Here is a 26,623-nt window from a genome sequence, read left to right on the forward strand (position 1 = left end):
CAGAATATTAGGGGAATAGGAGATTGTAAAGTGCCTGGAGGTGTGGATTTCATTCTGCGTCTGTATGTTTCAGACTGGCAACCTGACAAGTAATATCTCCTGATGTCATTACCGTTACACCTCAATCTATATCAAATGGCACAGCCCATATTGTTTCTGGGGATCACCAGATAGCATCCTAAGTGGATTATATAGTGTATCTGCCACCTGTCTGTCACCAATATGAAGTTTATGTCCGGAAACGGTAGGAAAAGCACTTAAGGTGGCCACCATTTTGTTTAGCAATGTCCTGAAGATAACGTTACAAACACTTCTCAGCCCAGACTGTTGATGGTAACTATAGAAACCAACCACTGTCTATGGAGGACTGCGATGCGTCATGACTTAAATTACTAACAATGGAGTCTGGTTACCCTGCGCAAAGGGAGGGCCGAGGAAATTATCTGATTAAGAGATTTAAAGAATAGAAAATGACACCGACGAGATGAATAAGGCACAAAAGTTCAAAGGAGGGAAACGCATGCTGTTTATGAAGGCATAATATTGTATAGTAAACAGATAAGAGCTGGAGCTACGTAGCCTACGGTATTGTGAAATAATAATTATTTTCTACAGCTACATTAATGTTATGTTACAACACTGTCATATTGTGATGATTTAATCACAATTACCCATTTAGACTTGATTATTATTACCAGTAAACAATACATGTGGACCATATAACAATGTTACACAAGACATTGCCTTGAACATCAAATACATTATTTTATATGATTATGCAAACAGGTACTATACAGATAACTGAATCTATTAAAAACGACATCACAGAAGAGTTTATTGTGCAAAACAAACTACAGTTAAGGCCTCAACAAACAACATTTTAAATGATGGCATAAATAATTAGAAATTCCCACCATATTTCTGCTATCATCTCAAATGAAGTGCCTTGTATTGCAGCTTTCAATTTTTTAACAGAAAGCTATTTTCATCTATTGAGAGTGAGACAAGAAAGTAATTTTACAGTGATTATCATTCTCCAATACCATCATCTGGACTAACATTTTTTAGATTTAGCTCAGCGGGAGGAACACCCTTGCTGTTTCCACAGTGGGGGTCCATTAGCTCAAAGCATCCCGTTGAGAGGGGAGATGTGACTTCCAAGAACTGATATTAAGTCAAACACAAGGCAGTCATGCAAATGATGATGCCTCATATATATAATTGAGTACAGTATGTTACACTGATCTTGGGTTTGTTTGCTGCAATGTTATCCAAATGTGGGCCCTGAGGCCAACTGGCAAGACTAGAATAGTAAAGCTTTGTGTTTGGGAAAAAATGAAAGAAAAAAACAGTACACAGACAAAATGAGATTAGACACAGGGTGTACTTCATGATTCAGGTCAAATTTGAGATGCCAAAAGCTTTAACATCTAATTAATAATTGCATGCATGCATCAATGTTATCATACCACAAACAGATTATGATAATCTAATCTAAGATGCAGTCAAATGTAGCCTGTTTTGACTAATGATGTATATGTGTACACATATATCACTTTTATTCAATACATCCTTTGTTATTAAGTATTCAAAAGTAAAAATTACATTTGTAATATAAATGGTTTGCTGTGGCCAATTGTTTTCATTGCATTTACAGACCCTTGTAACTCTGTGATACCACCCAATGATTGCACTGACCACGCTACACAAAGCAGATAGCAACACCTATAAAAACTTAAGCATAGACATTTAAAAAAAGGATAGCTACTGTATCGACATTTTAAAATTGTATTTAAAGAAAAAGCCCTAAAAAAACAGCAGGGCTCTATTTCAGTATTAACTAAAGAAAAAAAGACAGCGACAGCTGACATCAAATCTTTGCTGAGCCTAAAGATAATCATTTCAAACCGGAGAGACGTGATGTAAGGAATACATATTTATTGTTACACGTCATATGAATGAAATGATTGCCATATAATACAACAGGAGAATGGAATGGTGTTTGGCAATTAGGCCCCGGTTTGCAGGATAATCATTCAGGAGGGAAAGCACCGCTCCGATGAAATCCCCGGGGTCTAGACACTGGTGGTGGTGCTGAGTAGGTGGGACCGGTCTGAAGAAGGAAGGTTTAGCTTTGTCCTGGAGGAGACGGGAGGCGTGAGGGGTGGAGCGGGTTGCGTGTGGTCACCTGAAATGACAACTGACAGGGAGGAAGAGCAGGCATTTAAGGAATTTAGCATGTGCAGCAATTGGCTGCTGAGGGGTGACGCCCTCGTATTTAATGAGGGGGGAGGGAGCAATAGAGTGACGTGTAAGTGACTCATTGTTAGGTCTTCCTTATTGATCTTGCGCTAAAGCTTTCATTTCAAACTGGAGAGACGTGATGTAAGGAATACATATTTATTGTTACACGTCATATGAATGAAATGATTGCCATATAATACAACAGGAGAATGGAATGGTGTTTGGCGATTAGGCCCCGGTTTGCAGGATAATCATTCAGGAGAGAAAGCACCGCTCCGATGAAATCCCCAAACCCAGTGAAGTATGAAATACTGAGATGAACTGAGTTTCTTACCTTGTAGGGTGACTGTGGTGATCTGGGGATGAAATAATAGATTAACATATATATGCGGCAGGAGGCCGGAATCACTGCCGGAGCTTACGGGTCATGCTGAGACTCTGACGGCCGAAATCAGTGCCGGTCTTGTCTGAAAACGACCTGAGGGTCGCCTGCCTGGCTAGCAGGGCTTGACTACGCCGCCCGAAGGTCGAACCTCCTGCCGAAGTAGGGATCTTGTTTTTTAACTGAGACCGAAGTCTACGGTGGCCCACAGTGCACGAGACCGAAGTCTACGGTGGTCCACGAGACCGAAGTCTGCTGGGACCAGCAGTCCACGAGACCGAAGTCTACGGGGACCCCCAGTCCACACCCGACGTCGCAAGGTATACATTTTATACAGACACATTTGAGCAAGGGCCTGGGATTTAGATACCTGCGTGCAGGAGAATGTAGCCCGTTACATGTAGATGCAGCGTGAGATGAGACATTGTTCCCTGTGGGCGGGGCCCGCGGACTAGGACAGGAATGCAGTTTGAAATCCGGTACCATAATGAGATACGTGTAAATGTGTTCTGAACCACCACCAGTTATATGCATAAATACCATAGTTAGGGTCCGAGAGATCTTTGGGAAGCCAGTACGGTGCTGATGTCCGGGCGAATGTAGGTTGTGAAGGCGGAGGAGGACCACCGTCCTAGTTGTTGTAGGGATGAGAGACCTTGATTAGCAGCAGAGGTGGCTGCACCTATCCTGAAGGAATGTCCCGAGTATGATGTAGGACTTGCTTGAGGTAGAAATTGAACAGGCGCAGCGTTAAGGGAGCATTTCCTTTGATGAGAAAAAGTGGTGAGGACGGATTGGTGGGGGGGTCTGCAGCGCAGGAATTTAATCATGGAATTAAAAGGGCAGAACGGGGAATCGATACGAGCTGCGATAATTGAGCAGGCTCCTCCGCATTTGGAGTGTTTGAGGCTGAGACTAAAGTGGTTGGCGTTGAAGACTAGGTCGGAGAGGCAGACGTCTTGACTGGGGTCGAACGTGAGGGAAGCTGTGGTGAATTCGCCAGGTCGGAGGAACGCATAGAAGGCTAATAGAAATAGGGCGTCGAGCAGCGCGTTGATATAGGGGGAGAATAATCCTTTCCTGAGTGTGGACAGCATGAGGCGCAGGACGGGGAGCGTGATGGGGAGCCTCGGGTCTTCAGCGCGGGGAAACGTTTTATACAGCCTTTTAAGAATAAGTTTAACTGTAGGGTTTGAGAATAGGCTGGGAAAGCTAGGATCGGAGCAGCGAACATTACATTAAATGCCTGCTAAGAGGCTCCGGATATACTGGGGTTTGAGGTGTCGATCAGTGGTGCAGTAGCCCATGAAGGCGCACACGGTAGAGATGAGGACAGGTTTGAGTGAGACACCTACCGAGCAGCAGAAAAAAGCGAACGTTCTCCATGCGAAATCGTAGGATTTGAGGGACCGCGTGATGCTTCTCATGAATGGCATGATGTCGCTGCACTGGGAGCGCGACTTGTTGATGATTTCAACCACTGATTGGTTGTCGCACAGCACCGAGATGCATTTACGGAACCACAGGTGACCCCATACGTGGCATGCAACGGCGATCGGAAAGATCTCGTGCAGAGCGGAGGATGAAGCATGATTAGGAAATGACGGGGGCCATGACCCTGCGAACCACTCTCCCTGAAAGAAACCCCCAAAACCCACGGATGGGGCAGCATCCGTGAAAAACCTCATTGAGTCAGAGGAACGCACGAGGTCATCATAGAAGAAGTAACTCCGTTCCAGTGGGCGAGCAGGAGAGACCAGAAACGTAGGTCTGAGCGGAAGCCTTCGTCTAAGAAAACGCAGTCATGGAGATTGTCGACCGCCGATGCTGTGTCCAGGAGGCGGGAGATGAACGAGCGCCCCTGGGGGATGACGCGCATGGCGAAGTTGAGGTGTCCGAGAAGGGAGAGCAGCTGTTGTTTTGTGATGACTTGTTGCTCGCAGTATGACTTGGTGATGTCCCGGATGCGCTGCAGTTTGTCTGAGGGGAGAAATGCCTTCATGTCTATGGAGTCGAGGATGATGCCTAAGAACTCTAAGCGTGTGTTGGGACCTAACGTTTTCTCTTTGGAGAGAGGGACACCTAACTCCTGGAAGCAGTGTTTCAGCTTGGCCAGTGAGATCCCTGAGCTGTCCTGTGGCAGATCTATGAGGAGGAAGTCGTCCAGTAGGTGAAGGACTGAGGGGATTCTGACGATGTTCAGCAGGATCCAGCAGAGCGCTTCCGAGAAGGAGTTGAAAATGCAGGGGCTGCTTCTGCACCCGAAGGTCAGGCGAACGGCGAAATAGAGTTTGGACTCCCACTTAATACCGAACAGATTCCACTGAGACGGATGAATGGGGTTGATTTTGAAGGCATCGGTAATGTCCGCTTTGGAGAGCCAAGCTCCGTGCCCTGTGAACTTAATCATCTGTATTGCATTGTCCACTGAGGCATAGTGAAGGGAAAACTGATCTGGAGGGATGATGCTGTTGACGCTGCAGAATGGGCCGGAACAGAGAGCGGAGCGGACAGATCGAAAATCAGCCTTTTTTTTCAGGAGTATTTGCGTGTGGCTATTACGATGGGATTTGAACGGAACACTGGGAAGGGGGAGGAGCTAAAAGGACCGATTATATATCCTTTGAGAAGTTCTTTGTCGATGAGCTGGGAAACTATGTTGGGTTCTTTAGCGGCTGACTGTAAATGTCTTGCTACGAAAGTAACTGTGGGAGATGAGAGGACCCCTACCCTGAAGCCTTGGGAGAGCCCTGACAGGAAATAGTCCACGAACACGGAATCTGGGTGAGTGGATAGCGCAGCTGCTAGCTGAGGGATGTTAATGGGAGTGGAGGGGTGATGTTTCAAAATGTTTTTCCACCACGAGGTTTCTGGCGCAGAGCTACTGTAAGGTTTCGGCTGCGCCTGGGGCACACGGACTTTGGGTGCGCATCCCTGCAGGAACTGCAGATATGGAGAAATGTACAGTAAGGGTGAGTGCAAACATTTTCGTTAAATCTAGTACAGATCTTATCTTCGTGTCTAATCTGCACCTGACGGCTTGGTCTATCGTTTCCAGCATACTGCATGTGGGAGGCTCTGGGCGCGGAGAAAGGCACTGAGGGGCAGAGGGGAGCGATGTGGCCCTGCGCTCCGCAGCTGTTGCATGAAATAGCGGATTGGCCACCGGTAGCCATCACGAGCAGCTCAATGTCCATCACTGACCAATCCAGGCGGATATTGCTATGCGCTAGGTGGAGCGCTGCTTTACTTGAAAAGCTTTTGTGGTACTGATAGAAGACGGATTTCCCGTATCTAATGTTGATGTCTCCAATAATGGCCAAGTACGCATCTAATTCTACTCTTCTCTCAGGGTAGACGGAGCAGAGAACGTCACGGAAGATGCCAAAAGCTACCATGAATTGCCCTAAGCTGATGTCTCTAATAAGCCTGGGGTCTGCGGCCTTAAAGACGGCGGTGATATTTCCTCCTGTAGCGATGGCTTTATCGCACTCCGGGGAGGGCAGAATAAGGCTAAGCAGATTAACATCCTTCCCTTCAAGAATTTTAGACCTAAGCCGTGAGGAGATGTTGGCGGCTTGGGAAATAAAAGGCCTACCTGAAGGGGGGGCTGGGAGGGCCGAAGCCAGAGAATAAGGAGGAGCTACTGCTGGAATGCGTGGAACACCCTGACCCGGCAACCCCGGCGGAACTGAGGCAGCAAGCTCTGCTCTGAGTGCAACAGAAGTTGACGCTCCTGTACCGGAGTCTTCCAGGGCCTGGAGGCGAGCATCGATAGCTCTCATGGAGCGAGCCAGGGATTGCAGGGCGCCGGCCACGCTACTCTCCATGGGGGGCGTGTTAGTGCCACTCCCGGCCTGGCGAGCCTGGGAAGGGGTGGATTTGGGAGGCGGACAGGGTCCTGGAGGGCTCGACTTCCTGCCCTTTTTTCCTCCGCGGCTGCGGCCGCGTCCTCGCCCTGGTCTCTCTGGAGAGCTGCCTGGGGCTGCTGCCCCGGACTGGGGAGCTGTGCTGGAGACCTGATCCGAGAGCTCTCGGAGCTGAGAGAGAGTGAGGCCTGGGGCTGTGGGAATGACCTGCTGCAGGAGCCGGGCGATGAGGAAGTCTGCCTCTGGTGATGAGCCGCTGTGGGGAGCCGAACCGGGATCGAAGATTTCCATACCAGGTTCGTGATCCGAATTGTCCGAGTTGGACATCTTGAGCTAGTTCTTTCTTGTGTTTTTCTCACCAGGAGGAGTCTTGTAGTACTACTACTGCGTATGGTCACCTGAAATGACTACTGACAGGGAGGAAGAGCAGGCATTTAATGAATTTATCATGTGCAGCAATTGGCTGCTGAGGGGTGACGCCCTCGTATTTAATGAGGGGGAGGGAGCAATGAGTGACGTGTAAGTGACTCATTGTTAGGTCTTCCTTATTGAACTTGCGCTAAAGCTTTCATAAATAAATAACAGTGAAAATAAATATATTGCAATGTTCAAAACAGCAGCATCCAACCGTCTCTAATCATAAACAAAACATAATAAAAATAAATGTATTGCAATGTGCAAAACAGCAGCATCCAACAGTCTCTAATCCTTGGATATTACATGTCACAACATGCACGCATGCACGAAGCACCCGTAGCGCGGAGAGCATCATATCATTCTGTCTTGTATTACTTAACAAAAAGAAAAAAACGTCTCTTTCGCGGGCGCGAGCTGGCTCCCGTTGTTCACTTAAAAGTCGTTTGCGACCGACACATCACTACTTTGATGGTATATAACACTATGAGAGACACACAAATGCGCAAATAAATGTACAAATTATTCCCCCGTTAAAGACCATATTTCCCCATTCCCATGTCTGTAACAAATGACTGTCAATGTTATGTTGATAGAACACTGTGAAAAACTAACCAGCACATATGTGGTACTCTGCAGGTTTAAAAGTGAGGCACTGAACTTTGTGTTTGACTTAGCAAATGAAACGTTTTTCCTTGAGAAGAGAACAAAGGATTCCCCACTCAATATTGTTTGAACAAGTGGACGACATGAGATTATACCATGGAGCAAAGTAGGGTAGAAACATGAACTTTGGTCCCATGTCAAAAATTATCACAGAGAAACAACATAGTCGCCTCAATTCTATTAATGTGCCATTGCACAAGGGCTGAAGGATATGAGGAAAATATGCGATAAAGTTAATGAATATCCCAGTAACAATATGACTTGATAAATAAACAAATAAACAGACGTTAAAATGATATTCCCACGCCTTGCTGCTGCGCTGAGTAAACCAATATTGCAAGTCACGCAAATTGACAGTTCTGCTGTTTACAGTAAGTGGCCGTGTCAGACCTGACCTTTACCTCACCTACCTCTATTAAGCTTACCCAGTGGCGGCGCCAGAGTATTTTTGTTGGGTAATCTATGGTAGGGCTAACCCATACAGTGGTGGGGCTCAAGTCAGTATTTGCAATGTAATTACATACACGCTATATCGCCCCCCGTGACAGTGAAACGCCACACGTGAGGATTCGATTATTTCCCTGTCTCAATCCAAATTGAACTGTATGAAATAAAAAGGCGACCTGGAGCCAATCCTGCAATTTCCCCACAGGTGAAAGAGTTGACATGCTGAAACAGGGCCGCCCCTGGCCAACTTGGGGCCCCAAGCAACATTGTGAGGTGAGGTGAGGTGAGATGAGGCCCCCCCAACCGACAGGAGTGCATTTTTTTATTTTGGAAACAAAGTAGGCAACTTTGCAAATATAATTCCTGTATTATTATTATCAACACAGTTACTTTTTTATACAGTGAGGTAAATGGTAAATGTGCATGTATGTTGTTCAGTATGCGTTTACATGTGAATACGCCTGCATTTCCTGCCAAATACTAGCCTCAAAAAGATTAAAATATAATGAATGCAAATAAACTACTTCTACTACTAATAATAATAATCATAATCAATTCAACAATATAAATACTATATTATTTTATTATAATATAGTTGTAATATAGTCAAGACAAAACATGCTTATGACATGCTCAAAAACTGATATTTCTTAAATCTGTATTCAAATGTAGTTCCCTCTGTCAGCAATGTATCAACAACTACACACACATTTCTATCAGTATTTCTCTGTGTTGTGGTTGACATGATGATGACTGTTAGGAGTTAAGAGGAGAGGCTGAACATCACCATGAAATGTGCAAATTGACATAAAAATGAATAAAAGGGGAAAAAATGCTCCATGTTTTTTAGGCTGTAAACTTTAACTGTTATGTAAGCCAACTAGACAGACAGTTTATCACTCTTCCTCCTGTACATTAGCAGATACAAGGCATAACATACTTGAATGAATGGTAAATAAAGAATGCTGGAAATAACTGCATCTCCATTAGCCTATATGCTATGCAGAGACTGCCTTCTTCATGTCGTGAATTGCAGCTGATGTTTTAATATGGCAATTGGCAATTTGACTCATACAATAACCCACCTTCGAGTGATGCTCTAGTTTCTCCATGTTTTGTTTTTTTTCCCTCTTGCTGAAACTGTCTTTTCACAGACATCTCTTCACCTGCACTAGTGGCTGTATCAAAGCCGTGATTGGTCAGATGTCGATTCATTGCAACAGTGTCGGGTTACAGACGTGCTCGCCTTGTCACCTCTCACTCTCACTCTCGCGGGGGGGTTCGCGGAGAACTGAGCGCAAAGCAGCTGAGGCCCTCTGGGCGGGGCCCCCTGCGCAAGGCGGTGCCCCATGCAGCCTGCGTGATTGGCCTGTAGGGAGGGGCGGCCCTGTGCTGAAAACCCAACCCCTGCAGGGAGGCCTAGCGGGATTCTCCCCCAGGAGATTTTTTGAAATACTAACATCTGGTACTCTCTTGAGAAGAGAAATAAATACATCTATTACTACACGACATATTTAAAAAAAATGAATGCCATTTTTGTTTTTTGTTACTTTGTTCTGAAAGCTGAACCTGCTGCTCCTCACAGAGAGAAGAGGGAAGAGGCTGTGTGAATTACTTTATGTTGTGGATAAGGGTGGATAGCCCCCATTATTCTGTGTGTCAAAATGAAAAACAGCCCACCCACCTATCAATCATCAAACCGTGGGGTCTTATTTCATTACGTGTTGATTTCTATCAACACGTAATGTTGTATCGATGTGTATAGAGATGTACTACAGCAAAAGTATTCTCCGTCGGGGCTTCCTGCAACAACACCATGTCGTTATCGTGATTCTGATTGGCCAGAAGACATTATCAAAGATGTTTTATTGAGAAGACGACAAAAGTTTTCAAAACCATTTCTGGTCTTCGGTATTTCCAGACAAGTGGCTGCTGAAATCAATCTTACTAACTGCTGTCTGTGCAATTTACTCCGCGCGAGTTGGCGGACTTTATTTTGCTTACTTTAACATCATTTTTCATGGTGGGGCTAAGCCATTTCTTGGTATGGCTGTAGCCTACCCCAGCCATACCCTGGCACCGCCACTGAGCTTACCATTGATAAAAAGATGCTAAATTGGCTGTAAATAGAAAGGATGTATGTTTCCATCATATCTTTTCAGACGTATGCAACCAGGCACTTTTGACCTATGCGCATTAGGGGTCGACCGAGTATCGTCTCGCAGCAGAGAAACTGTGACGCTTTAACTTTCTGAGGCTTGATTCCGGGTCTTGGGTCCTGGGCTCTGGGCCTTGGGTCCTGGGCCTGGGCTTGGGCTCTTTAAGACTGCTTTAGGACATTTGACTTGTGAACCTGTTGCTTTTGTTCTTAGACCTTGTGTCTGTTATTTTTTGGATTCTTGTAAATCCTCCATTTTTGTTAAAACCTTAATAAAACCGGTTTGTACTTTGTACATTTCGACCCAATTTCTGGTCTCTCTCGTGGTCTCTGATGGTATCTGCTTGGTCAGTGAGGTAAGAACACCCTTCCTTGGAAAAGGCTGACATTAGTTGATAATTTGAATTTGAAATTGTTTAAGGGGAATAGAAACTCTGCTAAGGTTAAACTATAGTTTTACATTGGTTACCGTGTTTTTGATTGATGTTGAAATATGACATATGCTCTGCTGATGTGGTAATATCACTGCTGTGATATTAATATTTAACTCTGGCTGTGTTTGATATTACATTTGCATTGTTTTAATTGGTATATCTGGGGATCAAAATGGGGGTTTAGGGATTGTGGGTCCTGAAGCTGCCCTAATTACCAGGGAGTATCCCAACGACACAGGGTTTCTCCTCCAGGGGCAGTTTAGATACTGCTCTGGGGTTCTACCAGCCCACCAACACCTATTCCGCTACACACTCCGTTTTGCTATCCAGGCGGTCGGAGATCAACGCTTTAGTGCCTGAAATAAGTGATACGATGGGCAGCATGGTGTTAGAGGCCATGCTGTAAGCGCCCCCCCTAAGCAGATTATGTTGATCTTGCGTGTAGATTCTGGGGGGTTTAGTCCTAAAAGGATTGGACGGACGTTTTCTGGAGCCTTATCAGCACCGGATCTCGGTATCGGAGACGGCCTAGATATTAACATCGGTTGTATCGAAGTTAGATTCCTTTTCAACAGCTCGATGACAATTTAAAAACCGATGTATTGTGCACAGTATAGCTGATAATGGGGGTTCATATAAAGCAATACATTTGCCCCTTGAGTGCTGATTGGAGGAGATACAGTAACTTGAACCTTATTAGAAAATCATTTTCACATCTGTCACTGTGTAAGTGGTGTCCAGAGTGAGAGAAAAGGTACTTTACCTCCAGACGACACGCTGGGGAAGCCTGGCGAGGGCTCCAGCCAGTTTGTGAGCTATGTCATGGGAAAGGTACTTGACCCCAGCTCCAAACGAAACGACCACAAAGCCATGCTCCGCTGTGTCATTCACCCACGCCTCAAAATCCTGTGGGAGAAATGAGAGAAAAAGCTATAAATGTTCATTGTGTAGAGGTTCATAAAAATGCAAACGCTTATAAATGTGTTGTTTTAGTGAATAACCCTTTGTTCATCTAACATTTTTAACCTCACCAGTCACTTATTTTATAGTATACTTATTTATTTGTGTTACGACCCCCTCCACTCCACTAGGGGTCTCTGCCTTTGTGTTCTGGTGCTGGCTGGTTCTTGTTTGTGTTTCAGGTGATCAACCTGATGAACCACAACTGGGCCGTCGACATAAAAGGCCAACACTAACCCATACTGCTCTCTCATTCTTCTGTTGGACACGGCCGCGTCTTTGTTTCCGCACATTTTCACACACCCATTCACGCATCATTACTGATAACTGACTTCCAAGTTTATTAGGTTTCTTTGAAGACCTTTGGTTATAGCTCTCACAGGCTCCGCCCTCTACTGGACTCTATGGGTACTCCCCTTGATCCTATCATGCAAGCATTCCTTCACTGAGACTTTCGAGACGTAGCCGGCCCCTGGGCGGGCCTACCTGAATGTGCGCGCATCTCACCGCATAAGAGGAGGCCTCGCCTCATCACTGCCATCCCTTTCTCTTCAGCAAGGCAGTGAGTAACTGAGTGAAGAGACGGACAAATACATTTTGGAGGCCACGTGGCGGCAGCCCCCGCTGTCGCGTGACCGCGAGATGCTTGAATATCTGGATAAGATATTCAGGCTCGGGGCACGTCCGGCAGTGGCTCAGTCAGTAGGGGATTGGACTGTGAGCCGTAGGGTCGCCGGTTCAAGTCCCTGACCAGACCTAAAAATGGAGTGTGGACTGCTACTTGGAGAGGTCCCAGTTCACCTCCTGTCCTGCCGTGGTGCCCTTGAGCAAGGCACCGGACAACCCCCTTCCCCCCTCACTCCCATTGCTCCCCGGGCGCTGTGCAATAGCTGCCCACTGCTCCTAGTACTAGACGGGTTAAAAGCAGAGAACAAATGTCACTGTGCTGTGTGCTCTGCATGTGTGACCATTAAAGAGGGTTTCATCCCTCCCAATATTATTATTATCATTATATAGATGGCAGCGGCGGCCAATAATCTAGGTGTGTTGGGAGTGTCGCTGATTTCCTCTCAGCAGGAAACACTCGCCTGAGGACGGGAGTGATTATTTGGACCGCTGCGTGGGCCAGATGAATAATCTGGTCCACGGTATGGCTACTGCAGCCGGTCGAGTGAGGGCCCTGACCACCGTGGCGTTGCGTCACGTGTGGCTAGGTTTGACCGCACTGACCAGAAAAGACAGATGATCTCCTTGGGGCCGCCGTTGCCATGGAAGGGCTCTTCGGATCGATATCCTCGGTCACCCAGCGCTTCAGCCGCCTGGAGGGGGAGAGGGCGCAGCTCAGCCGCATGTTGCATGCTCGCTCTCAGGTCCCTCCGCATGGAGGAGTGCGCCCGGCGGTGGTAAGGCGGAGAGAGAGAGGCGCCGGGTCAGAGCCCCTAGAGCTCCTGGCGCGGCCTCTGCCTCCGCTGCCCGTCCTGAGGTAAAACATCATGGCGGAACGTGCGTGGTCAAGGACCTCAGTAGAGAGTCGGCCTTTCCTGTGTCGACCCCCCATGGGCAGAGCTTCCCTTCATGGGATGTTTCGCAGCGGGACGGGTCGCCAGAGAATACCACGGCTTTATTGCTGGGGCCCCACAGTTGATTGCACATCCCCTAACACAGTGTTATGGGGAATGGAAACGCAGCTGCGTGTTAACGGAGTGGATGGACAGGACGCTGAGACTGGGTTATACACTCCAGTTTTGCAGCATCCCTCCTCCGTTCACAGGCATAAGAGAGGCAAAGCTATCATCCTAAGGTTTTCGCTCAGCAGAGGTTCAGGCCTTGGTGCAAAAACAGGCAGTGTCTGCTTTGCGCACGCAAGACAGAGAGGGGGGGGCATTATTCCCTGTACTTCTTGGTGCCCAAAAAGACCGGCGAATTCAGGCCCATTCTGGATCTTCGCAGTCTGAATCTCCACATTGCACGCAGAAAATTCCAGATGTTAACTATAAAACAGTTACTGGGACTGGTGCAGCCAGGCGATTGGTTTACAACGATCGACCTGAAGGACGCTTACCTTCATCTCGGGATTGCTCCGAAACACAGAAAGTATTTGCGTTTTTTGCCTTCCAGGGGGTGGCCTACGAGTACAACAGGCTGCCGTTCGGCTACTCCCTGTCCCCGTGCACGTTCAGCAAGTGTGTGGCCGCAGCGCAGCCGGAGCATGAGTTTTCTTTTATCTGGACGACCTCATAGTTATGGCCAGGTCCAGGGAACGGACAATGTTTTATACACTGATCCTACACCTAACCAAGTTGGGTTTTGCGATCTTATGCGGTGAAATTGCGGGAAGTTGCGAAATATGCGGAAAAAATAAATATTGGGCCGTCTTATTTATTCTCTCTCACACACAACCTGCCACTAACGTTAAACCCCTTTACTATTCAATTAAACATATTCAATGTTTATTTATTGTAAAAGCAATTGGGCTATTTTAATCTCTCATCCGATCAGGCTGGAGGACACCGCAATCGCGTTGAAAACAGAGGCTGATGTCCATCACTCCAGCGATGAACGTCAAGTTAAGTTAAAGCCTTTTATTGTCACTATACACAAAGTATAACGAGATGCAGAGTGCAACTCTGTCCCGGTGTGCAAAAAATATACAAACAAATATATAACACCAAAAAACACAGCAATAGGACATACAATCATACGGGGGAATAAATAGTTAAAAATATTGACATAAAAAAAAAATAGTATATAAAGTGCATTAAAAGTGTGTGTATGTGTGAGAATGGTTACAGTTATTATTATGTGTGGTGGTTGAGCAGCCTGACGGCCCAGGGGTATAAACTGTTTTTGAGTCTGTTTGTCCGTGACTTGAAGCTCCTGTATCTCCTCCCAGAAGGCAGGAGAGAGAACAGTCTGTGACCGGGTGAGAGCTGTCCTTTATGATTGTGTTAGCTCTGCTGAGGCAGCGGGAGGTGGAGATGTGTTCCAGAGAGGGTAGGGGGCAGTCGATGGTTTTCTCTGCCATCCTGATCACTCTCTGCAGGGCTTTCTTGTCCGCAGCTGAGCATCCTGCATACCACCCCGAGATGGAGTATGACAGCACGCTCTCGATGGTCGCCCGGTAGAAGGACACCAGCAGCTTCTTGTTAAGTCGGTTTCTCCGAAGCACCCTCAGGAAGTGTAGTCGCTGCTGGGCCTTCTTAACTGCTGCAGTGGTGTGTGCCCAGCTGAGGCTCTCCGAAATGTGAACCCCCAGGAACTTAAAGGTGGAGACCCTCTCCACTCTCTCTCCATTGAGGTGAAGGGGGCGTGTTCTGGACGGTGCTTTCTGAAGTCTATGATGATTTATTTTGTTTTACTTGTGTTCAGATACAGATTATTTGATGAACACCACACAGACAGCTTCAGGATCTCGTCTCTGTATGCCGACTCGTCGTCTCCCTTATGTATTTGGCCGACCACAGTGGTGTCATCTGCAAATTTGATAATGGAGTTAGAGGGGTGAATGGGAGAGCAGTCGTGTGTGTAGAGAGTGTAGAGTAGAGGGCTCAGCACGCAGCCCTGCGGGGAGCCAGTGCTGAGGGTGCGGGTGGAGGAGCAAAAAGGGCCTATTTTCACTGTCTGAGGACGGTCTGTAAGGAAATTATAAATCCAAGCGCATAAGATGGAAGGGAAACCTAGGCGTGACAGTTTTTCCACTAGTATGTCAGGTATGATGGTGTTAAAAGCTACAGATAACAGATAATATGATGCAGAGGTGTTCGTTCTCCTACCTTGTCACACACACACACACACACACACACACAGTTTTCATTTACTTGTTCGTTATCTGACCAGCTTCAATCTTGTCGGCTTCTCACCTCGTTTCTTGTAGCCCTCGAAAGGGTTTTGGAGGTGAACGAGAGTCGTTTGGCTTTCTTGTCCGCAGCAGCAGAAAGCATTTTCGAATGTTTGAATGAATCAAAGTGGGTCGTCACCGTCGATGTTCTCTTATGCTCCAACACAGTTGCACGGGGTGCAGAATAGTTTCCCCCCACTTTCGTGCAAGACATCGGGGTACTGCTTTGCCCGGTCTTTAGCAGAAATGTTTGTTGGTAAATGAGATGGATTAGATTTTTTCATCTTGGTGTTTTCTCTCTCGTGTGAGCTCCACACGTTCACTCTACGGTGTCGTTTACCTTCTGTGATGCGCGAGCTGATGACGTCGCGTCATCATCATCATCACTTCACGTAAAGACGAGTTCACTTTTTTTTTTCTCAACTTTGTGTGGAAAAATGCGGGGATTATGCGGCCTTTTCATAAATATGCGGCCTTTTAAAAATCTGCGCCATTTTGCTGATTTTGCGGTAAATTCTGCGATCGCAGAATCGCGTTTTTCTGGAGGTTCTAACAAGGGTTACCATACGTAACCCCTCGTTTTGGTTATAGTAAATAAATACGCTTTTTCTTACACTTCACTTGTCTGGTCTCCCATCTTTGTTGTAGCCTATGAGCCAGGCCGTAAGATTTGTATTTTGCAATGGCAGTGAGGAGCCTCCTCACTGCCATACTTTACTTCTCTTCAGCAAGCAGCATAGGACAGACAGGGCCCCAGAGATAGAGGGCTCCGCCTGTGTTTATATGACTAGGGTTACCATACGTAACCCCTCAAAATCATCTTACCAAGATGGGAAAAATAAGCTGATCACTACAATTAAACAGCTGAGGTCAATCTGAGGCTGAGCAGATAAATAGCTGACATCAATGGAACAGACCCTTTAAATAAACATTTATCACTGAAGCATGTTTCCCACACATGACTTGAGGATGAATGAGTTATAGCTTTACAGACAATTGATAGAAAATGTCATACACCTTACACAACTTTGCAGAAAAACTCTATCAGTCATCAAAGGGTACCATTTGATAAGCAACGGGTAGATACAAGGAGACTCCCAAACTATAAACCGCTTAACAAGTGTAATCTCTTGTTATCATATTGTGTATAGTAGAGGTTGTATAAATGTCCCCTTCCTTATCTTTGTTAAAAAAAAAAAAACAGCCAAACAAAACAGCAGTGTAGATGTACAGCAATGATAGGAACATGTACAAAACAGGGAATAAATCAAAAATAATTAATCGTTTTTTACATTACATTTAGCTGACGCTTTTATCCAAAGCAACTTACAATAAGTGCGTTCGACCAACAAAATAAAAGCTTGAAGAAAACAGAATCATATAAGTACATCAGGTTTCATAGAGCAAAAACATTTCAAGTGCTACTCAACTGGCTTTAGGTAAGCCAGTCCTTTATTAGTATATAAGTGCTTTGTTAATAGTTCTATCGCTCGAAGTGGAGTCGAAAGAGATGAGTTTTCAGTCTGCGCCGGAAGGTGTGTAAGCTATCTGCTGTCCTGATGTCATGTTATTTAGAAGTATCAGCTATTCCTGTCAAAGCTTAAGATAGGTTACTAAACTTAATGGGTAGAATTTTCTAATGATTTTACATCATTATAGACAGAGCCTAAGAACAAGAGTAAAATCTACACAGTATGCTTTCCTTTGTGCAAACATTATTCTTCATCTTCAGTAAATGTGACATACATTTAGATCTCTCCTGAATTGCTGCCTGTTGCACTTTGCTTCAAAATAAACATATAAATGAATCTGAGTGTAGCATATTTGCCATTTGGATATCATCCTCAAAGCACTCATTTGTACCCATTAAAATTATATTTCTGATCAATTAATATAAAATTAGGAATCAAACAAATGCTGGTTTCTTATGGGGACGTCAATAAAAAAAAAAAAAGTAAGCAAACCTGTCTTCAACTATCAGCAGCGCTGTTGAACATAATGTATATCCTGAATCTAAAGTCCATTCGAAAACATTCATACATTCACAATGCACTTACGTCCTTAAAGGGTCAGATCACATAAGTCCAAATGCATAAATACAACGGAGGTCAAATGCATTCATTCTTCTTCAAATTAAACAGCAGTATTTCTCTCCTGAAACCACATACTAGGCATTTTGGGTAATCCAAAACTATTTCCTGAAGAAGATAATAGCCCCAAATCGTGCAGTTGATGGGCTGAAGAGGAGCTATAAACTCATGACATTTCACCAAGTTAGCATTAAAATTAGGGTATATCCATGGAAGTTATGTGTCCAGGTTTGTTTGTTTTTAGACACTTCTTAAATCCAGATTGATGTCTGATATATCAGAGCTCCAAGTCATGATTACAACTTGGACGTTGAGGTCAACATCTCTTTGCGGTAAACATCATTATCTCATTACTTTTGAGATGAATTCCCTGAAGGAAGTTGACTGACTCATTAGAAAACAAAGACCCCAATTGACCTTGTTACATGATCACATGAATTCCATATTTAAGAAATTACATCTGACATCCATCCTACAGGGCAAATACTCACTAGTATACTGTAACTTTGGTCTATCAGTTAAAAGTTTCCGGAACATTTTAAATGTCAGCACGGTAGTTATATCAAATGAAAAAGGAATAAGTCCTGCGGCACTAATCGGTTTCTACCGACTGACAAGACTTCATGAGGAAGTGAAAACGATAGTCTTGACACGCCTTTGTAAAATGAGGCCAACAATATCCTCCTTCTCTGCTTTTCCTGATCTTAGTTTCATCCAAAGGTGTAACCCACATTACTCTGAAACTAGGTCTGGTGCGTGAAGATGTATGGTCTGACACTGGGGGATCAGGGAGCCTCCATGTTGGGAGTAATAGAAGTGAAGGACATGCAGATGGAGGGAGGCCTATGGTCCAGCTGCGACAGTTGGACCATACTGTGCTGGCACTGGCACGGAGCAACATCAGGGGCACACTGGACTCTGTGTCCCAGCAGTGCAGCCCTACTGTCCCTACAACGCAGTCTCAGTGTCCCCAAAGCTCTGCTCAGAACAATGGCCTCGTTCTCCCTCCACTTCCATTATAACTCCCTCTTCACAAAACGGCACAATGCTCCCCATTGGCTGGAGCGGCATTCCAACACCACCCACAGTAGATACCGACAGCCTGCGCTCTCGGCATCCGATCGCTGGACGAACGCTGGACTAACCCCCCCCCCCCCCCCCATCACCACCCGCCTCTGCTCCCCATGACTCCCCTCGCTCTCTGCTCAAAATCAATCCTCAACCGAACATTGTCTATAAAGGATCGCATTGTAGCAGGATTGATAATACACGTTACCAATACAAGGGAAGACAAATGGAACAAGCAAAGGGGTATATACAAAAGAATACTAAAACTCAAACTGACAAAGAACAAAATACAAAGAGAATCGTCTGTGTATTTTGTGTTTGGGTTTTTTGTAAGTGAACTTCATCATATACATTTGTAAACATCAAATATTTTTGCCCTATGGTTAACCATGCAGTAACATTACTTTACCTTATTAGAGTGATGTGGGATATGTTTCATAGCAATGATAATATATGAAAACATTGCATTTGATATGGTGTTTGAGTCCATAGCTTAATGTATTGGGTATGTTTGCTGGATTAGCGAAAAAACTACATTGTTTTCCAGTTATTTTATCCTAATAGTTTCTCACTTGATTTGATATTGATAATGTGATCTAAAAGTACTCTCAGAGTGAAACACTGCATAAACCGTCAACATTTTTCAGTCTCTGAATGTACTTTTTTCCTGCCTGTGTGTCTCTCTGTACTGACCTGTGGCAGTGGGTTGGGGGGCTTGGTGAGGATGCCTCCTATGTACACCACGTGAGGCAGGGTGGGCCTGGGGAACTCCAAAGCCATGTCGGTGCACAGCATCCACAGCTGGCTGCCCTGTACCAGGTCAGACATGGCCACTTGAGGCGTCACTCCATGTTTCTTCATAATCCGGTCATACTTGGGTAATGCAATATAACGGACTCCAAAGCGCTGCACCAGGTAAACAGCTGTGTTGGCGATCCTCTGGGGCAGAGACATGCGGTTCTGTCAACAATGAGTTGAATTCGGGAACATATGAAAGGGGGGCTGGGGCACCTGCCTCCGCGGGGGTACCAGAGGCCTGTGCTGAACACCGCATATTTCACACCCAGGATATGAGCAATCACAAAACCACACATCTCATTAGGGTCCACCAGCAGCAGGTCAAACTTGGCCTCCTTGAGGCGGGTCATTACCTCAACACTGCCAACCACAGCATCACAGTTCTGGGAGTAGTGGTCAAGGATGTCAAAAAGTTCCAAGAAATGTTAGTCGGCCTGAGAAAATGTTTGCTGACTTTGGACTGAAGGAAATTGTCAGCTGTGGTGCTGTTAAAGATCCCTGGGTAGCGCTGTAAGTGGAAAGTTAGGGGAAGAGGGTACACCACGACCCTCTGAAATTAAAAATGGGTCTCATGGCCCTCCTGGTGTAGAGCCTCGGCCAGCGTCTTGAAGATATACAAGTGTGATTCACACATGATGGGTGGAACCCACGATCACTTTAGCAGCCCATGATGCACTGGGACTCCAAGGGAGGAGGCCAAGGACCAGTAGTAGTAACGAGGGAAGTAGCATGGCTGAAACAATAAAAACAAATAGCAATTGTTACACAGAGACATTCATAAGAAAAAAGGTCATAATAATTAATGATGTCCAGCAGGTCTAGACACATAAATACATTGTATGTTTAATATTAATAATAGGTTTGGCAAATGGGCCAACAACTGTTTGTCTTTCATCTTCAATGAGAAGCCTGACATGACATCACAAGTCTCAGAGAAGGTAAAGAAAGAAGGGGAAGACTTATGTAATTAGTTTGTCATCTTAACTTTGTATCTACAAATGTTTTACATCTTACATTGTTTGCATCAAACTTCATGCAATCTGGTCTTTACTATTTTTTGTCTGTTTAAGTTCTGGGATGAAATTCTTGGAGCAAAGAACAGGAAAACAAAGAGTACACCAGAGAGCTTTAAAGTTATCTCGGATTTATTGGAAGTTACGGCCAGAGCATTGACATATGCCCCTTTCACACCAGCGCCTTTTCAGCTCCGGCTCGGAGCTAGAGCCTGAAAAGCGCCGGGTTTTCCTGTTCACACCGCAGTGGCGCCGGCTCTTAGCTCCGGAATCCGCTTCATTTCCAGCTCCAAAAAATTGTCGGTGCAGAGGCAAGAGCTTTGGAGCTAAGAGGCGACGTCGCTTACGTCTCTCTTACGTCGAGGCGTGCAGGAAACTAAACCCACCTCTCCTGAACACTGTTATGCCTGCCTACAAGCAGTAGTGCTTATAAACACACTTTATAAAGTCAGGCAACACTAACCAGGCTTCGTGTGATTCTGTTTATTTGTGCCTTACTTTGACCATCCGTTCGCTGTTATCGATCATTGTGGAGAGAGGCAGACGTGTTGTTTTGTATTATTGCAGCTATCGGATGCAAGTAGTCAGTTTAGCTTCGGTTGCTATGCTAACATCACCCGTTTTATACCAGAGAAACTTTCATAACAGCGTTGTGATACCAAACAGTGTCAATTCAGACTGACACACATTCACTTAGGCTAAGGGGAACTGGGGATATGCATCAGCTGCTTGTGTGAGTCGGACAGTGAATACTTTAGAGCGGCCGCTGCAGTGTGAGCTAACCACCGGGAGCTAACAGGAGAATAAACTCCCGTGGAAGAGCAGCCAGCACTGCAGCGGTCGGTAAATGCTGCAGAAACACATTAATAAACAATGAACCACGGCACTCTGGAGCAAAGTATAAAGGTTTGAAATGAAATGAAATGAAATAAGTTGGAGAAGTCGTTATTCCATTATTCTGGCTTCGTGTGATTAAAAGCAACACGATCATCGACCCGACGCAGTTGTTGTTGTTGTGAGCGCCGTAATGGGTGCCGTTGGGGAGCAAATCAGCGATGTAAACGGTGACGTCATGACGCAGCAGGGGCAGCTCTGGGGGCGCCAGTGGGCGGTGTGAACAGAGCGGGAGCTGAAAAGGGAAACCGGAGCTGAACCAGAAAAGCTCCCGCTCGGAGCTAGAAACTGAAAAGCGCTGGTGTGAAAGCCGCAATAGAGATTTTCTGAGACACAGTAGTGACACAGCCTCTGCCTTAACCAACTCTGAAGTTCTCTCCCCTGTCACTGATACTTCACCAATTCTTAGATCATTATCACCATTATACTACAAGATGTTGGAAATCCTGTCCCTGGCAGGGTCAAACATTTTCTTGTTATTGTCTAAAGAAGAGATTGTTCTAGATCCTAGAGACAGCTATTGTTGAATCCCAAGCGTAGAGAAAGGGCCAGCTATTTGATACCGGTAGAAATCCAGAGGCTGTTATGGAGGGCCCTATGAGTAATTCCCTATTACAACGTCTCAGTATATGTTTGGTTGCATTGGTTTCTTATCCTCAAGTGTACCTTTGCTAATTATCCTTTGCCTTTCTTTATCTGCATTCCACCCCTTCATCCCTCCTCTCTGAGCACAGCCATCACTGACTTGGTGTGGGCAGTACCAACGTCATTCTAAACCTTCGGCCTCGCTATTCACAAACACAAACACAAAGAACTATTATCAGGCCACACTGTCAGAGCCTCTGCCCTATGCCTACACTCCCCCTCTCACTTGGATTAATCATTAACAATTGAAACCTCTTTTGATTAATAATTTCTTGACCCATTTACATATTTGTAGCCCACCATGTCCTTTCAAAGCTTACCTTTTGGCGCACTGGAGATAAGAAAATATCTATTTGAATATGCTGTTCCAAATATTCAATTAAAGGCCAAAAGAAAATAATGAATAATGCCTTGTGAACAATTGTTACACATGTGTTGAGTATTAAATCAGCATTAAAATGTGCTACACTTAGTTAAGTAAATATACAAAATTGAAGAGATCCTTGTTAACCTGCGTGTTATCTGTGTGGAGTGTGATTCCACAGTCCAAAGACAGAATATTAGGGGAATAGGAGATTGTAAAGTGCCTGGAGGTGTGGATTTCATTCTGCGTCTGTATGTTTCAGACTGGCAACCTGACAAGTAATATCTCCTGATGTCATTACCGTTACACCTCAATCTATATCAAATGGCACAGCCCATATTGTTTCTGGGGATCACCAGATAGCATCCTAAGTGGATTATATAGTGTATCTGCCACCTGTCTGTCACCAATATGAAGTTTATGTCCGGAAACGGTAGGAAAAGCACTTAAGGTGGCCACCATTTTGTTTAGCAATGTCCTGAAGATAACGTTACAAACACTTCTCAGCCCAGACTGTTGATGGTAACTATAGAAACCAACCACTGTCTATGGAGGACTGCGATGCGTCATGACTTAAATTACTAACAATGGAGTCTGGTTACCCTGCGCAAAGGGAGGGGCCGAGGAAATTATCTGATTAAGAGATTTAAAGAATAGAAAATGACACCGACGAGATGAATAAGGCACAAAAGTTCAAAGGAGGGAAACGCATGCTGTTTATGAAGGCATAATATTGTATAGTAAACAGATAAGAGCTGAGCTACGTAGCCTACGGTATTGTGAAATATAATTTATTTTCTACAGCTACATTAATGTTATGTTAGGTACACACTGTCATATTGTTATGATTTAATCACAATTACCCATTTAGACTTGATTATTATTACCAGTAAACAATACATGTGGACCATATAACAATGTTACACAAGACATTGCCTTGAACATCAAATACATTATTTTATATGATTATGCAAACAGGTACTATACAGATAACTGAATCTATTTAAAAACGACAATCACAGAAGAGTTATTGTGCAAAACAAACTACAGTTAAGGCCTCAACAAACAACATTTTAAATGATGGCATAATAATTAGAAATTCCCACCATATTTCTGCTATCATCATCAAATGAAGTGCCTGTATTGCAGCTTTCAATTTTTTAACAGAAAGCTATTTTCATCTATTGAGAGTGAGACAAGAAAGTAATTTTACAGTGATTATCATTCTCCAATACCATCATCTGACTAACATTTTTTAGATTTAGCTCAGCGGGAGGAACACCCTTGCTGTTTCCACAGTGGGGGTCCATTAGCTCAAAGCATCCCGTTGAGAGGGGAGATGTGACTTCCAAGAACTGATATTAAGTCAAACACAAGGCAGTCATGCAAATGATGATGCCTCATATATATAATTGAGTACAGTATGTTACACTGATCTTGGGTTTGTTTGCTGCAATGTTATCCAAATGTGGGCCCTGAGGCCAACTGGCAAGACTAGAATAGTAAAGCTTTGTGTTTTGGGAAAAAATGAAAGAAAAAAACAGTACACAGACAAAATGAGATTAGACACAGGGTGTACTTCATGATTCAGGTCAAATTTGAGATGCCAAAAGCTTTAACATCTAATTTAATAATTGCATGCAATCAATGTTTATCATACCACAAAACAGATTATGATAATCTAATCTAAGATGCCAACATAAATTGTCTGGTCTACAGTAGGTCAATAAAACGGTCATGTCTGGAAGATAAAGGATATAAACAAGCCTGAATGTAATATCCTCTGTAAAGTGTACTCCTTATACATACAAGCTACGTAATTAATTATCCCAGCCTACTAGGCATTCAGCATAAGAAACCCAACTGCCCATATTACCTCAGTCAGTCCAAGGCTGTTTTCAATGTAACTCTGAAGATCAGACAGACATTTAATGTCATATTAAACGTCATTCCTTCCAACAGTCTCCTTCCTCATGTCTGTAATGTTTCTTTACATGCCACTGCTGATTGTTACTTTAAAAATGTTATTCTACCTCCACCAAACCCCAACCATTGGCACACAAGAACAGGTCTGACAGGCCAAGATTGAAAGCAGAGGGTTTCCAATAACCATCAGCAGTATCTCATTAACATAATGTACTTCAAATAAAGAAGCACTGGTGAATGTGAAATATGGTTGCAAACAAGGATGCACAGTTAAAAGGTAGTTAAACAACATATATTTAACCAATGGTAATAGCTTGGATAACTTTAAGCCTATTATGACATTACAATTAAAAACCGTAATATTATTAATACTTTATCTAACAATTTCTAAAGTAGCCTGTCTTGCTCTTGATATATTTATAATGTTTCACTTATTACCAAGCTCTAGGTAAAGGCAAGCAATACCACAATGTATTCATGGAGGATGTCAACTTATTCAACATTGTTCAATCATGAGCTGATCGTTTTGACATAGTTATGGCAGGAAATATCCACTGCATTCAGGCCAAATAAGCTTTGAATGTTTTCAGGCCATACAGTAGCGGTTTCAGATCGAGCTCTTACCTTCTAAGAACAGTAACTGCACCATAAAGTGACGTGTGCAATTTTGATATCTCAAATAAAACTCTGATAATAACTCGTAAAATGTCAAGCCAACACAGCTTGTCAGGCTGACCGTGTTTGCTCTTCTGGAGTTAAACAGGGTCCAACATAAAATCCTGAAGTCTGATAACCTGATGACCTAAAGCAAGCAAACAATTATGCTTTTAAGGTAAAACTGAAATAGCAAAAATAAAAGTAAATCTTTCATTGTGATGCTACTGAAAAAAAGAATACCAGAATCAATCTACTGGTGAGTTTACAAATACTTCATGACAATTCAGTAATCGCCTACGGCGGCATTATTGTAAGGGAGAATTTGCAAAGCACTTGACCACAGCAACCTGGCTACACCTGCTTCTCAGGAGGCTTTCACCGTCGCACCTGATCTTCCAGTAAAAGCAGTCAAACAATACGGTAAAGTCACACCTGTCAACTTAAGCAATATCAGATCACTTGTTTGAACTATAAGCGTGGAAAAAAATAAAGACAAAAGTGGAGTTTTGTCGAATAAAGTTCGGAGTTTACGATACACCTGTTTTGTAAGTGCTCGCCTGTGTCGGCCTTACCTTGTGGTTTGAAAGTTGCCCAGTAGATGTGGAGGAGTGAAACTGTGGAAGATGTTATATCAATTTAAAGTTTTAGAGAGGTCAAATGTGAGGAAAAATGGCAGTTAAGTAAAATGGGTCCCCGGGTATCGAAGACGGGCAGAGGGAACATTTGACTCCCAGTCCCTCTCTCAGGGGCGGGGCTAGCGCGGTTTCAAGATGGAGAGGAAGGGAGCGGCGCAGGGGAAAACCTGTGGTTGGTGGAGTGAGGCACAAAGAAGGTGGAGTGGGGAGTATCGGTCCACACAGGTGACTGTATCTGTGTTGATACTCTCAACACATGGGATGATGTAGCTCATGGGCCATAGGTTTGTGAGTTTTGATAAAAGAGACCATCAGGGCCAGCTTTCTTTCCTCTGGCTGACATCATTTTTGTTAGATTAAATATATTATTGATCAGTTGTGATTCGATTACAGAAAGATATTGCCTTTGAAGGCGAGATAAAACGTGAACTGTTATGTGAAATGTTGAATTATTAGTGAGTTGTGCTGTAGTTGTATTAGGCAGGCTAAGTATAATAGCAATGTACAATTTTTCTAATAAGGTATTTTTAAATGGTTTGTAAATTGTAGTATGTATTGTATTTTGCATTCATTGATTGTTAAATTGCTTCATTGGTCCAAGGAACACAATCCAAATACATCATTTTTTCCTAAAGCAGCATAGAGATATTTAGATTTATGTAAAACCGAAAAAAGACAATCCGTTAACAATAATATAAAATTGAGAAAACAACATATCTAAAAATATAGGAGACAGGAACCAGAGAATATATGCAATATTTGTTTGATAAATGACTTAAAAAATGTATCAAAAAATAAACTAACTTTTAGTTTGAATACTTGTTTCAGCTCTAATCATTTAAAAGTTATTGTTATTTGGTTAATAAATCATAAACCATTATTTTTACATCAGATAGTAGATAATGGCTTTTAATATATTAATTCCGCAGTTGTACATGGTGTCAATAAATAGATTTATGTTCAAGTAAATGGTAAACGCTCTAACCACTCCACCCACACAGGGAATTTTCACAACCTAGCTAAAGAAAAGTGTGTGTGTGTGTGTGTGTGTGTGTGTGTGTGTGTGTGTGTGTGTGTGTGTGTGTGTGTGTGTGTGTGTGTGTGTGTGTGTGTGTGTGTGT

General features: G+C 44.0%; 1 pseudogene; it reads right to left on the minus strand.

The window, feature by feature from the left end:
- Positions 1 to 1,923: 1,923 nt before the first annotated feature.
- LOC117444269 (2-hydroxyacylsphingosine 1-beta-galactosyltransferase-like) lies at positions 1,924 to 25,644 on the minus strand (annotated as a pseudogene).
- Between the last annotated feature and the right edge of the window lie 979 nt (positions 25,645 to 26,623).

This window comes from Pseudochaenichthys georgianus, chromosome 1, assembly GCF_902827115.2.
Source record: "Pseudochaenichthys georgianus chromosome 1, fPseGeo1.2, whole genome shotgun sequence".
NCBI lineage: Eukaryota > Metazoa > Chordata > Actinopteri > Perciformes > Channichthyidae > Pseudochaenichthys > Pseudochaenichthys georgianus.